The sequence below is a fragment of the Mustela lutreola genome, chromosome 17 (genome assembly GCF_030435805.1).
Source record: "Mustela lutreola isolate mMusLut2 chromosome 17, mMusLut2.pri, whole genome shotgun sequence".
NCBI classification, from domain to species: Eukaryota; Metazoa; Chordata; class Mammalia; order Carnivora; family Mustelidae; genus Mustela; species Mustela lutreola.
This window is the reverse complement of record NC_081306.1, coordinates 7814388-7831887: the sequence shown is the minus strand read 5'-3', so window position 1 is coordinate 7831887 and position 17500 is coordinate 7814388. Positions and strand designations below refer to the sequence as shown.

The 17500-nt window shown below is 42.0% G+C and overlaps 1 protein-coding gene across 4 annotated transcripts in view; it reads right to left on the bottom strand.

The window, feature by feature from the left end:
* The window catches only part of DCUN1D3 (defective in cullin neddylation 1 domain containing 3), a 34987-nt gene that overhangs the window by 16114 nt on the left and 1373 nt on the right, over positions 1 to 17500 (bottom strand). The gene's annotated exons all lie outside the window — the stretch shown is intronic.

Sequence of the window (17500 nt, the reverse complement as noted above, 5' to 3'; positions counted from 1 at the left end):
GACTACTGCATATTGAACCCAAAGGACTCACAGCCAGTATCGTATTTCTATTCCACTGTTATATTTTCTAAAATTTAGTCGATGACAGAGTCGCTTTTAACTGAGGGCTGAAGCACATACCTCATCAAAGATAGTATGAGACATGGACCAGGGCCCTGCAACTTGTTGGAGCTGCAGGGGGACATTGGACTATGTTTTATATGACAGTAAGAAAAGGGCAAGAACTAAAGTCCTAGGCAGGGCCTTCAAAGCCACATGCACTTGCCAAGAAAGCAAAGGGCAGCTTCCACCTCCGCCGGCTGGCAGGCAGACCCACACATTCTGCTTAACCATGTGAAACAGCTAGCTTTTGCTCTCCCTGCCCCCGGGCCCAGTTATGATATTTGGGTAGCAACACTGGCGACTTTTCTAGGAGAGTGTTTTATAAAAATAGAGCTTCCAATTTTAGGTCTAGAATTGAAAAGAAAAATAGCCAGAATTAGAAATTTGTTTTAACACAATACATTGAAAATTACAAGTTTAAGGGCTGGTCGCTGAGGACGGGGATCACACCACCACGTGATTTCTCAGTGAGTCATAAAAAGTAGTACAGGCTTGTTTAACAGTACTGAGTTAAGGAGCCCACTTGAGTCAGATGATGGAAAGCCAACCTGACACCCCTGCATTTGTTTCAGCTGTGGCAGGACTGACACAAATGAATTGCAGCAGCAATTCACAAGACAGAAACGTTAATAAAACGTTTTCTGAGCCTAGTCAAAGAGGAAATGTTTGAAACCTCGAATATGACTCATTTTTCAAAAGTTCAATCAGTTTAACAAGAAAAAAAAAGAGCTCTAAATATTAATAAATCAAAACTGAAACATTTCTAGATTTCTAATACCCATTCTTGATTAACATACCTTTGTGTCAAAGCAAAAACCAAGTGCAGCCATGTAACAGCAAGTTGCCACCCTTCCAGTTATGAGAACCGCTCTGGCGGAACTCGATGAGGGCAACGAGAATTAATCTTCAGGCCTAGATGGATACTGTCTTGGTAATAAGACAATAAAGACCTCCCTAAAGGGCTTCTGGGTGCCATAAATTATATAACAAATCCACTTCTGCCAGGCAGCCAGGATTAACTCCTATTCACCCAGGGCACTACTCTTACTCAGTATCACCAACTGGCTTATCGAAATGAAACAGTCATTATCCACCACTGCCCTTCGAAGGCACAGCATGTCTCTCACTGCTCATCAGTCTGCTGACACCAGCTACTCATCGCAGGAGAAGCCAACCTAACAATCTTTTTTTTTTTTTTTTTTAGATTTTATTTATTTATTTTCAGAGAGGCTGGGTTGGGGGCGGAGCAGGCTCCCCGCTGAGCAGAGAGCCCGATGTGGGGCTCGATCCCAGAACCCTGAGATCATGACCTGAGCCGAAGGCAGAGGCTTGACCCACTGAGCCACCCAGGCGCCCCCTCAACCTAACAATCTTAAAGACAACTTTGATACTTGTTTTTAACAGGCCACAACATTTTTTAAAAACCAGAAACTAGGGGAGCCTGGGTGGCTCAGTGGGTTAAGCATCTGCCTTCAGGTCCAGTTGTGATCCTGGGGTCCTGGAATGGAGCCCCATGTTGGCTCCCTGCCAGCAGCTGCATCTGCTTCTGCCTCTCTGCTCTCCACGCCACCCCCCAGCTGTTCACTCACCCTCTCAAATTTAAAAAAAAAAAAAAAAAAAAGATCTTAAAAATAAATAAGTAAAAGGGCACCTGGGTGGCTCAGTGGCTTAAGCCTCTGCCTTCGGCTCAGGTCATGGCCCCAGGGTCCTGGGATCAAGCCCTGCATCGGGCTCTCCGCTCAGCAAGGGAGCCTGCTTTCACCTCCCTCTCTCTCTCTGCCTGCTTCTCTGCCTACTTGTGATCTCTGCCTGTCAAATGAATAAATAAAATCTTTTAAAAAAATTAAAAAATAAAAAATAAAATAAGTAAAAATAAAAACCAGAAAGTATTTCACTGGTTTCTCCCCAGTGATTTCTTCTGACTGAATTTTTAAAGAATTGTCTATTATGACATCTTATCATAACAGACAATTTGTTACTCCTAATATGCATTCAATGCATTATATATTCTTTACTCCTCAGGAACATGAACATTCATGGCTCCCAAACAGGTGGTCAAAAATAACAAGTCCACAGAAGAGAAAGGACACTATTATTTCAGTGACCACATCTTATATTAGGAGTTCCAAGAAGACAGGGAATGCATACGGTAACGTGGAAAGGGCTAAATGGCACCTGACAAACATCTTCTAAAGAAGCAAATGTAGGGATGCCTCAGCAGCTCAATCAGCTAAGTGTCCAACTCTTGATTTCAGCTCAGGTCAGATCTCAGGGTCCTGAGATTATCCCATTTCGGGCTTGTGTTCAGCGGGGAGTCTGATGGAGATTTTCTCCCTCTCCCTCAGCCCCTCCCCCTGCATGCTCGCTCGCTCTCTCTCTCTCTCTCTAAAATAAATAAATCTTTTAAAAAGGAATCTGAAGTAAAATAAGCACCTACTATGTACCAAGTGCACTGCACAAATCTACCTACATGCTCAGTATGAGCCACTTTTACACAATAATGTCCACAAATGCTTACATAAATTTTACAACGTAATATCCATCAATTTCAAAACACTTTTACACATATGCACTAACCCAACAAACATACCCTATGATATAAGTATTATCACCTGAGAAAACGAAGTCACAGAAAGTACCAGTAACTTGCCTAAGGATAAACAGCTAGCAAGTGACAAAGCTAAAATCCTAACCCATGTTCTACTCTTTCTCATAATTAAAGATACTGCTTTTCAAATCCACTCTTTTAAAAATATGAAAATCTAAACTGCAATTTAAACTGCCTCTTTCAAAAAAACATATTAAGTAGAGTAGTTCTTTTGGGAGCCTGGCCAGGCATGCGACTCTTGATCTCAGGGTTGTAAATTCAAATCCCACCCATGCTGGGTGTAGAGATTACTTAAAAATCAAATCTTTAAAAAAATTTAAGATTTTATTTATTTAAGACAGAGAGCAAGCAAGCAACCATAAGTGGTGTGGGGCAGGCAGAGGGACGGGGCATTGGAAGAGGGAGAAGTAGGCTCCCCACAGAGAAGGGAGCTAGACATGGGACTCAATCCCAGGACCTTGAGACCATGACCTGAATGGAAGGCAGATGCTTAACCGTCTAAGAGTTCCAAGCGTCTAGGAGTTCCACCACCCAGGGCCCCCTCGAATTTTTTTAAAATAAAACACGAGTAGTTTTTTGCTTGGTATGTGTAAGGCTTTATATAGCCCAGTGTCTTTCAAACTTTAAGCACAGCCTTCATTGAGAAGTAACACTTCACTTCCTGACCAAAGACACGTATGTAAATACAGGTATAACTCAAAAGTTTCATGAAGCAGCATTTACCCTCATTTCTAAGATTCACTCTATGCTATTTCTTTCCTTTAGTTTGGTTTTTAATTGTTGTTTATAACCCACTAATTAGATACGGCCCATAATGAGAAAATCTCAATCTCAAGATCGAACTTAAAGGTTCCCTCCAACAGCCTTACTGTGCCAGACACAATACCAGGTATTACAGAGTCATGACAGCAGTTAATCGCCACATCTGTCCTCTGAGGCTGGTACTAGAGTTACACTGATGAAGAAATCATCTCAGGAAAAAACACCTCACTCAAATCCCTACACTGTGGCACAAAGAAGCTCACCAAACAGTCCATCTGCTCCCCCAATTTCCCAGCCTCTTTTCAGTGAGGTGGGGAAATGTACTATTTCTGGCCAATGAGCTGTAGGCAGATGTGTTTCTTCTCATTTCTAAGCCGAAGCACAGAACTGGCACGTGACATCCCAGCCATCTTTCCCAGTGCCACGGTGACCAAGACAACACACAATAGTGGGATCTTCATCGGCCTGGGTCTTTGAGTTCAGACTGTATGGAACAGGGCACCCTTCAGGCCACTGACCTGTGTGGGACATGCAAGCAATCACGTTTTATCAGATTAAGCCAGATTTTGTAAATTCTTCCTCCTGAGTATCTGCCCATCCTCAGTAACCCTACAGTTCAGGCCCCTGACATCTTCACCGCAGCACGTTCACGATAGCTTCCCTACTTCTGGGACTGTTCCCTTCAACCTCTTTCACGCTATTGCTGACATGATCTTACACACACGCACACGCGCACACACAGACACACCCCATGTGAGTATGCCATGTCCCTACTCAAAATTACTTATTAGTTCCCCTTCACCTACGAAAGAGAATACAAACTCAGTAAGGCATACAAAGAAAGCTCTTCGGAGTTTGTCACTCCCCCCATCCCCTTCACTCCGCATCCCCCCAGGCATACTGAAACACCTGCCGTTCCCCAAAGCGCCACAGCTTCTCCCACTTCTGTAGTTCTACAAATACTGTTACCTCCACTTGGAATGCCATCTCACTCTCTAGTCTGTGTCTTTCAAGCCCAGCTGAGATTTTACCTCCCACAGGACTCCTCTCCTGACTCCTTCTAGAGTCCCCAACCCCAGGCTCAGTCCTTAAGAAAAATTCAGACTACACACACTTCACTTTGAATACAATGGTGAAAGCATCAAATCTGGAGGCCAAATTATCCTATGTTACAAGACTAGTTTTGGGTATCAGAAGTTCCCTATGAATAATCCACATTCTGCCTGGGAAAGCTGGTCCCCTGCTCAAATAAAACTAATTTGAAAACTACATAGGCTGGTTCCTCTTAGAAAATATCTTCTATCTGTTTGGAAATCAAGAGTGCTATTAAAAGCGTGTTTTTAAAAGTTTTGTTCTGTTAAGCTGCTACTGTAATCAAAAGCTCTTTTGCTTAACCAGGCTGAGTCACAAACACTAAATGCTGGAGACCTGCAGAACTTGGGTGTTGAGTGAGTCAACCTAAGCACTGTATGCAAATAGTAAAGCTACAAATCAGAAAGAGGAGGAACTTTGGCTAAACTACTTAGAGGGAAGGAAAACTGTATCCTTCCAAATGGGGAAAAAGCAACTGGAAAGATTTTTTTACCTGTTGCATAGAATTATTCTGGATGCTTTGACTAGGGAGGTTTAAAGCTAAGAGTTAAAGTCTTTGATTACATATTTATATTTTTTTACTTCCAGTTACCATGAAAGTTCAAGTTTCCTACAAGATTTAAAATGTTAGTTTACTTCATGAGAAGACCACAGTGGTCTTACTCCAGTTAAGTGCTGGAAACATGGAAGAATGGCTTGAAAGGTTTTGAACTCTACCACTATGTTTGTACATCTTTCATTCTGATCTAAATTACATTTTATCTTTTTAAGTGTGTGGTCTTGAATGCTTACACTTCTGTAGAGATTATCCTACCATGGAGATAATTATTTGCCTGACTGGGAAAGAATAGTCTTTCATGTGGCTCTCATCTTTAAAGCCCCAAAGACTCAGCTGCCACAAGAAATCTTAACCAAGACTCAATTGATCCAATGGCAGTTTTCCAAGATGAGAAGGAAATAAACAACCCCACTCTAGCTGTGCAAACCCTAGTCTAGAGACCAAGGGCAAATGTCACAAGCCCCCCTCCAGCCCTGTTCAGAATTTCCCCAGACTCATCAGCAGTTATCTATAAATAATGACTAAACTCTGCACCAAGGGAAATGGACTCCGGAAGATGTCTACTCTGAGTAAGGCAGTCCTGTGAATCTGCACAAAGGATGAATGTCATACATGAAACAGATTTTAGTGAGAAAAAAGATTTTTTAATACTGCAAAATACAGGCCTGAGTAAAGGCTTCTCTGCCCTTTCCCAACATGCCAAATACCACAAGTCACCACTTCTCTCAGGAGACAAGACCGTATGAATGACAAAACCAAAACTTACAAAGTATGAGGGCTTGTGGCTTGGAACATTAGATTTCACCTCAGCTGGGAAACATCTGAGAGCTTCTCATTATGAAATCAAGTAGAAACTCTGTATTAAATAAACGAAGGAGGGAAAATAATCTTGGGCTATATCGTTACCACCATTTTGCTCTATTTTGACCTCATCTTGACTAGATAACACATGGCACAGAAAGATAACAGACATGGAACCATCTTTATAACAATTTTTAAAAATTGTAATTTGAAACATTAAACAATTTATTACACGGAGCCATACCAGACGCATGGGCCTTTATGCTAAAGTAATTATAGAACAAAATCACTTGCAGATACAGGCCAACAACCAAAGTATATAATGAAAGAGGACAGTGTGAAGATACACAGAAAATGTCAAGGGAACACAGGTAATTAAAGTTAAAAAAAAAAAAAAAACTCAAGTAACCATAGACTACATCTGAAAGCAACTTTCTTGGCTCCTCTTACACAATCGAGATTTCAGTTTTATTCTGGGGCTTTACTTAAAAAGAAAGCATCTCCTACAATGATTTTGTTTCATTTTTACCACTGCTCATTTAACTTCTCAAGACCCCCCACTATATTGCATTAGAGCAATATGACAGAAAGTGAAATGAAATTTTTATTATTTTTTTAAAGATTTTTATTTGTCAGAGAGAGAGAGGGCGCACACACGCACAAACAGGGGGAGCTGCAGGCAGAAGCAGCAGGTCCCCACTGAGCAAGGATCCCAGTGCGGGACTCCAGGATCCCAAGACTCTGGGATCATGACCTGAGCTAAAAGCAGACACTTAACCAACTGGGCTACCCAAGCATCCCATGAAATGAAATTTAAATAGTTTTTCTCAGTGTTTAGCTTCATTTTAGGGCACGTGTCACACTGTACCTTTGAAGAAGTTACCAGCTGAAATTAACAAACGAGACATTAAGATATAGCAGAGCCCCTGCCTTCCAGAACCCAGAATACATGCACTAACGTGAATTTAAGAAAGAGGGTTGGCCAAAAAAGAGAGAATGGACTGGCATTTGCAGGTCAACAGAACAGATTCCTAGCTGCTTCCATGGGGAGTCCCAACCCCAAAGAGTGAAAGGGACAAAAGATCAATCCAGGTAACAGGAAAACTGCTTGGGGTGAAAGAGGAAGCAATGCTACTTATTTTTCATTCATTCTTTTTTTTTTTTTAAGATTTTATTTATTTATTTATTTGACAGGGATCACAAGCAGGCAGAGAGACAGGCAGAGAGAGAGGGGGAAGCAGGCTCCCTGCTGAGCAGAGAGCCCGATGGATGCGGAACTCGATCCCAGGATCCTGGGATCATGACCTGAGCTGAAGGCGGAGGCTTTAACCCACTGAGCCACCCAGGTGCCCCTATTTTTCATTCTTTAAAAAGAGCCATCACTACTAATATCTACAATATTTCAAATTCTACATCACTTACTTATGGGTATCTTCACCATGAATGCAGAAATAGAAAGCTGTCAATTTGTTTGAATGAGGCAAGTCTTTAAATCCACCAAATTTGGACCTGCTCTACTGTGTCCATCACCACACGACTTCAGGCAGGTGTAGTACTGCAGAATTACTTGAGCTCAGAAATTCCAATTTTCAGCCTTTTCTAGACAACCTTTATGATCTTCCATATACATTTACCATTCCAACTACTGCTCCCCAATATTTTTCTTAAAAGCTTCAAAAAAAAAGGGACCCCTGGGTGCCTCAGTAATTAGGCGTCTGCCTTCGGCTCAGGTCATCATCCCAGGGTCCTGGGATAGAACCCCACATCAGGCTCCCTGCTCAAGCGGGAAGCCAGCTTCTCTCTCTCCCACTCACCCCTGCCTGTATTCCCTCTCTTGCTGTCTCTCTCTGTCAAATAAATAAAATCTTAAAAAAAAAAAATGTTAACATCATCCTAAGCAACACTATCTACGAAAACAAAGGTCTGACATGCTAGTTATGTTTTCATTAATACACAATAAAATACAGAACTAGTAAACAAATACTCATCCATGTACCACTGAAAATCCCATGTACTATCAACAGTACAAAAAAATACCACTCCTGAATACTCATTTCAGCAGCAGATACAGTAAAAACGTAACCAATGCCACACTTTGAGAAACAGTGATTTAGTCTCAAATCCTATGCCACAGTTAAGGAAACAGCCTCAAACAGGGGCTGTAATCTGCCCAAAGACACATAGTAACTGATGGCAGAGGCCTAACTAGGATCTAAAGTTAATCCAGTGGTGGTCCCACCAGAGTACAAGTTCCAGATGGGTGAGTGACAGGAATTAGAGACTGACTTCGGTGAAGTTCACCAACAAGTGAACCTCAAGCAGCCAGTAAGCTCTTTACCAGTATACCTGGGCTTTTTACAGCCTCTAAGAAGCACACACACAATATGGTACTTGCCAGCTGACTCTCAAAGGTTTTCTGCACCAGCTAAAATAAATTTGCGGTTTCCTTCCCAAAGTCTCATGTAGTTTTGCCTAACTCAATAAACCTCAAGGTCTACTGTAAAAATAAAAAGTCTCCTGGATCAGTTTCCCATTTTTTGGTTCAACAGTCCCTGTGCTACAGAGCCCTGGTCCCCACTGCTCACGCATGCTCTATACAGTTTCAGGAAGATTTTCCATCTCTTGATTTTAGGCCAGCTCTGGAAACAGGCTGGAAGTTTCCATCACAGAGTCACTCCTATACTTCCCTGATACCCAGAGCAGGTTTTACTTTCAAGTGATAGATAACCTATGTCTACTGTGTGCCCAGCAATGTTTCACACACAGCCTCACACATCCCCCTATAAAAATAAAATGACAGAGATCCTGGCTCCTTGGGAGTTGTCAACCCAGATGAGCTTAGCTCTGTATACATGTAGCTAATAAAGCTCATGTTCTTAGATGTTCATATTTATGCCAGGCACTGTGCCATATCCTTCAAACGGACTGTCTTATTGAATCCTCACAACTATTTACCATGATTATCCTCCGTTTATATATATGAAGAAGATAAAAATGAGACTTAGAGATGTTAAGTAGTTCATCCCACATCAAATTATAAGTAGGTGGTAAAAGTTCAGACTCAAACCCAGACCGACTAGGCTGATGTTCTTAACCACTGTACTATCTTTTTAAAGTCACACTGAAAGGAAACATAAATTCTGTATATTTTATATCTTACAAAGTGAGCTCATTTCTTACACTAGGGAAGTCCAGAGCTAGAGCACCTGTGAAGTATTCAAGAAACAGTAACACATTCTGGGAATGCCATTTCATACTGACTGAGGAGGGACATATCTGTTGTTTTATAGTCTGAAGCTATTCAATTTGCACTTTAACCAAAAACTCCATCAAAGTAACAGTAAATGCATCCTGTTACTTATCACCTAAATCAATTTTAGGTAGGTTTATTTCATTACTACTTATGCAATGCAAAGCTGGAGTATTAATGTGTTAATTAAGAAATACATTTGAAAAAAATAGATAGATAGATACACATATTTGGTCTTTGTCCCCAGTTTGCACCAGCTCCTAAAACTCCTGGTTTGTCCTTACTGAAAGAAGTGTCCTTTGTTATTCATAAGGATCCCCTGCTGGACCACACTGGGGTTTATGCTAATGAGGTGACTCAGGGAAGCCCCTTAGATAGCTTCAAGACGGAGGTTGGCCACACCAGAAAGACCAGGCATTAATTAGAAGGTTGAAACTTTTAGTCCCATCTCCAGACCACCAGAGAGGGGAGAGGAGGGCAGCGGGAGCTCAAACACCAGGCCAATGATTGGATCAACTGGGCCTACTAAAGGGGCCTCAACTGAAACTAAAACCAGGCTAGGGGAGCTCCACGGTTGGTTGAACACAGTGATGTGCTGGAAGCCTGGCATGCCCAGAGGGGACAAGAAAGCTGTGCCAATTCATATCTCATCCCATGCATCTCTTCCAATCAGCTGCTCCTGAGTTGTATCCTTTTATAATCAAACTATAAACTATATTCCTAAATACACCTTCCCCAGTTCTGTGAGTCACATGTTCTGGTAATTATTGAACTTGGGGGAGGACGATTGCGAGGAACCCCGGATTTACAGTCTGCCCGCAGAAGTGCAGATACCCTGAGGCTACCTGATACTTGTGGCTGGTATCAGGGAGAATCTTAGGAGAGTGAGTCATTAACTTGGGGGTATGCACTAACTCCAGGCAGTTTGTATCAGAATTGAATTGCTGGACACTCAGGTGGTGTCAATTGTTGTTGGAACAATGTAACTAATAACCTCAGAAAAAGAGGCCCACATTAAAACCAATTAAACTGGTGGCTCAGAAGCCACTTCCCTGCTTGATCTAATCATTACATCTACAGCTGTCACCAATTCGGAGCACTGCTTGCCATTTCCAGTGCGAGTAGGAAATCTGGCTCTATGGACAGATCCACAAGTATCTGGTAAAATAAAATTTTTTTTAAGAGAAAAGACTTACGAACTAATCTGATCGGCTAAAGAAAACATGGAATGTTGTAGAAATGTAAAGTAAAAAATGATTACTCTTTAATACTTTTAGTTGTGATTTAACTCCACATTTATTATAGTCTCCATGAGAGAACCAGAAATTACTTCAATAGTTTCCATGTAAAACTGTTCCCTTTGGATAGTAGATATTCTTAAATGACAATGGCCATCACCTAGTATTTGCTACATTATGTACTTTTACCCAAACTCTAATGTGCCCAGGGACATCACATTCCCTCTTGTTTACCAGCTTCTGATTTGTCAAAAGTAAAATCAAGAGACAGAGATCTCAAAAAACAGGCCAGCACTCTGCAAGCAATCTTTAAGACCAATCTGGTCAAACCAGACACTGCATGCCTGCATTCACCCCTCCCCATCAGAAATACACTTTCCAGTAATGGGAAAGAACACTTGTGGTCACAGCCCTGGTTGGGGCCACTGGACTACCAGACTCCACAGGCTCCCTGTCCCACCCTCCTTGTGATCGGTGTTCCCTGGAGTTGGGCAACCTTGTGGACCTGCTCCTTCCCCACCCACTCTTGCCCCAGCTTGTGCCATTGTTATCATTTTCTACCCTTTCCCAGCTGGACCCCTGGTGGGGGCATTTCTCTTCACCCTATACACCAGCCCATAATAACCCCCACTCGGGCCGTCCTACACATCCTCCTCCTCTACAACTCAACCTACCTATCTAAATGCCTTTAGAAGTTTTTAGACTTTTACATAAACTGTTAGGAAACCCCCAAACAAACTTCTCCTTACCATAGACAGGCATCAGCTGTAAACCAACTGTTTTGAGTAAAGTACTGAACCCACTGACTAGTTATTACAAAGAAAAACTAATTTACTAGGAGTAAAAGAACCATGGAAACATTCTTAAAAATGGACACAGAGCATTCATTCTATCACTACTTGCTCTTGAATTCCACTCACTTAGAAGAAAGAAAATGTCACTGAAACAGAAAAATGTCTCCTATGAGGGCCTGGGACCTCCAGCATGTTCATGATCCTAACACACAGAACCCACGCTACTAGAATGTCAGCACCCTCCCTGCAGTGGTATTGTTAACCTTCTTCTGTTTGAAGAGCAGCTGCTAGCTGGGGTGCCTGAGTGGCTCACTTGGTTAAGTGTTCGACTCTTGGTTTCAGCTCAGGCCATGATCTCATGGGTCCTGAGAATGAGCCACAGTGTGCTCAGTGCAGCGTTTCTTGAAGATTCTCTCCCTCTGCCCTTCTTCCCACTTGTGCACACACACATGCACGTGTTTCCTCTCTCAAGTAAATACATTTTTTTCAAAGCTTTCATTTATTTGACAAAGGGACAGTGAGAGAGGGAAAAAAAGCAGGGGGAGGAGGAGAGTGAGAAGCAGGCTTCACACTAAGCAGAGAGCCCAATGTGGGGCTCAATCACAGAACCCTGGGATCATGACCTGAGCTGAAGGCAGAAGCTTAACTAACTGAGCCACCCAGGCATCCCAGGATCCAATTCTTGGCTGCAGCTCAGGTCATGATCTCAGGGTCATGAGCTCGAGCCCCGTGTCTGGCTCTGCATTCAGCAGGGAGTCCACCAGAAACTCTCTCTCTGTCTCTCCCTTCCCTTCCCCCGTTCCCTCTCTAAAAAATAAATAAATGTGGAGCAGCCACTAGGTAATCATCAAATAGATATAAATGAAAGTAGATTTAATGAAAACAAATTTGCTTTACCAAAATAAATAAATAAATAAAATAAAAGGAGGGGAGGATATAGCCATTTTAGTTATTTCCTGGAGCTATTCTAAAACTGTTATATCAATGGATATACCCAGGTTTTCTTGTTCAGATTCCAGGGCAGGTCACAGGGAAAAGGAAGTAATCTGTTCAGCATTTTGCATAGGTATTCTCTGCAGCATGCCTGCTAACTTATCTTCAAAATGTTTGAGAAAAGAACCACAGATATATAAAAAACCAAAGAGGGTCGCCTGGGTGGCTCAGTGGATTAAGCCTCTGCCTTCCATTCATGTCATGATCTCAGGGTCCTGGGATAGAGCCCCGCACAGAGCCCCACACAGGGCTCTCTGCTCAGCAGAAAGCCTGCTCTCCCCCCTCTTCCCTCCCCCCCCCCCCCACTGTCTCTGCCTGCCTCTGCCTACTTGTGAGCTCTCTCTCTCTGTGTCAAATAAATAAATAAAATCTTTTCTAAAAAAAAAAAAAGATCAAACAACAAGGATTCAAATCAAACCCAAACAAAGTGCCTACAAGGACACGTATGAGGCAGTGTAAATGCGAAAACAAAATTAGTACAGGGAAGACCTGATTCTAGTCCTATAGTTGCCAGTACTTGACTCTATAACTTTAAGCAACTTTTATTATAACCTTTCTAGATTTACATTTCCCTACTAAAATCACTGCTTTTCAACCTGTTTTCAGCCTCAGAACATTCTGTTTGATTGAAATCTTCCAGGGAAGCCCAATATAACAGAACATATATATTTTTAAGATTTTATTTATCTATTTGACAGACAGAGATCACAAGTAGGCAAAGAGGCAGGCAGAGAGAGAGAGAGAGAGAAGGAAGCAGGCTCCCTGCTGAGCAGAGAGCCCAATGCGGGGCTCAATCCCAGGACCCTGAGACCATGGCCCGAGCCAAAGGCAGAGGCTTTAATCCACTGAGCCCCCCAGACATCCTAGTATAACAATATTAAAGTTAACTTTCAGAGTGAAGAATAGTGGGGCAAAATGGGAAGACAGCAAAATCCCCGCATGCCACCACAGTGTACTCCAGCAATGACCTGCAAGAGGGTTCCAGTGCGAAAAAACAGCACACCAGATATTCTAAGGTTCTTTGAGGGTCTTTCTCCTGCTTCTTCCTAAACTGAAGGAAGAGGAATGAGCTACATCCAATTCAGTAAATGCGAAGACTTGAGTGTTCTTCAGAATTAGAATTACGATCACACACCAACACACCTTAAGTAGACACGGCAGAGTCCAAACTCTTCATTAACCAACAAGAGCTAAAACTTATAACCAAACTCTAATCCTGATAGGATGGAAGCAATCTATTAATAAAATAAGGGGGCAAGTCTTTCCTGCATTCTGTCTCCTGGAATGACAGGCAGAGACTAGGACAGTGGCTACAAAAGATGCTAAACACTCTCCAAAAAAAAAGAGAAGTCCTGCAAGGTTGCTATCCAAGATTCTCTGTCAGTCATCATATCTGGTCTGGATCTACAGGCCTCAGTGACAGAATTATTTCCAGTCCCTAGATCCTCAGGTTGAGCCCACCAGCAGGGCAGAACAGGAACACAGATGATGTTTCCTAAAGCTCTATAATCTAAGGTTCCAAGCTGCAATTCGGCCCCAAACCCAACAACACAGCACAGCTCACAGATCTGTCCTGAGCAAAGCCACGCACACCCCCATCATTAACATGATGCCTACCTTTCCACAGACTCAGATTGGTACCAGGGCACTGGCCACAGGTGGCTTATTTTACTACCACAAGGGCTAATCACCACCTCAAGAAGTGACTTACTGGGTTTCTCTATTCTGATGTATGGTATTTTTAAAAAGTTTCATTCATGCACATCTTAAAGAAGATTCTTTGGGACTCTCCCCCTCCCATTTTTTTTTCCTTCTGGCATATCACAACTTCAAAGAATTAGAGTTTGAGCTACTTCCAACCTTCTCTCTCATCATTTTGCTAAATTAATATGTTGAGTTCTAGTTTGTAATCACTCATTAATTAAATGGTCAGGTGCTATGGTAATCCTGTTTCCCCCAAAAAGAAACAGGACCCTCCATAACCTAGAAAAACAGACACCAGAACCAGAGAAACTAGATTTGAATTGAAACTCACGAACTCAAATAACCTGGTCCATAAAAAAACAAAACAACAACAACACACACACAAACACCCTGGTCCATTGTGCAAAGAGCTTCAGAACACGTGCAAGATTTAGGGAGAATTGGTCCTGGTGCACTGGTATCAACATCTGTAAACAGACACAAAGAGGTAATTGTAAGTTATCAAGAGCTGGGGAAATAGGAGTTACCAAGTAATTACCATTGTTTCAGTCTGAGTTACCACATCTTCACCTCAAAACAACTGGCAGCTAGTGTACAATTAACTCTCCTTACTGCAGCACAGACATCAAAACAGTAGCCATATCAGATTAATTTTAAGTCACCTAATGCAATACAGAACACCACAACATCAAGAGTGAGTGGCATCAACTGGCTCCCTAGCTTGCCCGTCTTTCAGAGGAGTGTCCCCAAACCCCCAAAGTTTAAGAAAGAAATCAACCGGTACTCTATACTAAAAGGCTAGCTCAGCTCCAAGACTCCAAATTCATTTAGATTTGTGGATTTTTTTCCCCCAAACTCAATCAGTGGCCAATGAAGGAGTCAATGGCTTCTCCCAGTGTTCAAGTCCCCACCTACCCAACCACCCCCTTTCAGAAATTAGAAAGAAGCCACCAGTCGCCAAACTGGCTGATGACATTTCAGCCTACAAGATATTTTCATACTTTCATTATAATAAACCACTGAAACGAAGATGAATAGTGGACACCTTATTAACCCACTGGCTAGAGCATTTGAAGTCCAGCGTTAGCCTATGAAGTCCAAAATTCTTTAACCCAGACCAAAGCCCAGTATATATATGTTATATACATTTCATTATCAGTTCTCCATTCCTTTGCGTTACTCTGCAGTGTGGAGAGTGGAGCCTATTGTTTGCCTGGTCCGAGCTGTTCACTTTTGTCACTAGCTTGCTAACTAAAAGACTTTCCATTTGTATTCAAGTCGGAATTCGGTAATTCAGTACCATGCTGTATTCCACTCCCTTCATTACCCCCAGGACTGCCCAGCAAGCGCTATTCAAATTAGTTCTCACAATCCATTTACCAATGCTAGTAAAATACCAGAACTTAAAACAGGTGATAGTCCTCAATTTCTAATTTTTCTCCAAACACTTAAAGGTTTTATTTCGTATTTCTTAAAGATTTTTATGTATTTATTTGACAGAGCGAGATACAGTGAGAAAGGGAACACAAGCAGGGGGAGTGGGAGAGAGAGAAGCAGGCTCCCCACTGAGCAGGGGACACAGGGCTCGCGGGCTGACAGGGCTCACGGCTCCATCCCAGGACCCCAGGATCATGACCTGAGCAGAAGGCAGACGCTTAACAACTGAGCCACCCAGGTGCCCCTTATTTAGCATTTCTAATACGGACTTTACTACAAATAGCCCAAGCAACATTTAAGTCTCTCAACCACATGGCTCAAAGGGCCAATTCACTCAAAGAACACACTAGTCACTGTTGTGGGGTTCAGAAGAAAAAAAACAGTGTATTCTTTCTGTTTCGGCCCACTGTGACATAGCAGAAGAGGGCCAAATCAAGGAGGAGTCCTGATTGGGCTTCTCAAGTGGACAATCTGGTCAAGGTGAGGCTGAAAAGCAGCTGACTACTGGAGATGAATAGCCCCACCAGAAGGAAAAGTAGGTTACATCCCCTGGTTACATGCCAGCCCAAAGATGCGGACATAGTGGGATTGAGCCCGCAGTGGTCATCTATCTAATGTAATCCACTGAGTGAACTTTTAGCACCAACCTACACCTCAGCTGAGTGTTATTAGTCAGCAGGCAGACCAGACAAGAATGGAAATATTGCAACATAAAACCTCCCTACAAAAAACAACTTGAAACATATCCTGATGGACATCTCTGTAGACCAACAGGGGTATTTATTATCATTTGCACAATCTTCAAACCTCAATTCATAAATGGCTGGAAACTAAGGAGGATTCATATATTAGAACATATGCAGGACACTTGTTATGCAATTTTAAAGAGCAGCTTCTAAGACAAAATTCTGTAAGGAAAAAAAGCGTGCTCTCAGTTGAACATTCCGTTGAATTCTGAACACAGCTTGACATTTATCTGCCAGAAAAGATCCAGGTGACCACAGCTGCCTTGCCTCCTCTCCCACATTCAGCACGATGACTTTTTTTTTTTTTAATTGCAATAGTCCAACAGTACCTGAAAAATAATAAGTGATAATACTCTAGGAAAAGAATTGATCAAAAAGGTACATCGCTATTTCCTTCTTCTTACTCTTACTTTGCCTACCTACTCTGAGCCCAGCCTCCACCTTTCTGACCTAGACTTTTTCATTTCCTCTTTGCTCACTAGGCTCTAGCTGTTACTGCCTTTCCCGTTCTCCCTCACCTCCCTACACCCACCTTCTCCACCCTACCCCTTTCTTCCCAAACCCTAGAACTAGCCAAAGTCACTCCTGTCAGTTTCTGCACTAGCTAGTCCCTGAATCTGGAAGGCTCCTCCTCTATACCTGCATGGCTGGGCAAGTGTTAACCTCCTCAAAAAGGGCTTCCTTGACTGCCTCCCAATCAGACATTTTCTGTCACATCACTCTTTCTTCAGCATTTACCAAAATCTGATTTATATGCTTATTTCTTCTGTCCCCACATACTCTGGTGTAAGCTCTATGAGAGCTCAGACCTTATGCTTGCATGCAACTTCGTCCACCCAGAGCCCAAAATAATGGTTGGTCAATAATGCCTGTTGCATGAATGAATTTTGGACTTTTTATTCAATTATTCCAAATCAATTAAGGTGAGAGCAGGAGTCATTCTTCTCTTTTGTGACAGTTCTGTGAAACCTCTAAACATGCTGTTACTTGCACAATCAAATCATTAAATATTGTTTTATCAGGCCTGAAAGCCCTGCTGAGAAGGATGGGATCCATTATAATTCTTCTAGCAACACACATAAACTCAGTTATAGAGGGCCAGGATTTAGGGACACGCTCTAATCAAAGGATCCCTAAAATTCAGGCACTATCTCTTAAAGTTCTTCAGAAAACACAGTTCCACATTCAACAGATGACTTCCAAAGAAAACATCAATACCAAAATAGGAATCATCATTACATTTCACTCTAAAATTCCTACAAGCTAAAAGAGCACTACTTGATTTTTTTTTTTTAAACCAATAGAATATCAGTAAAGAGATCTTCCTAAACATTCTCTGCTTTCTTCAAATAATTTTTCCGTTTTTGGTTTATATTCTTTTTTAAAACAAAACAGATCACATTTTCTCATTTAA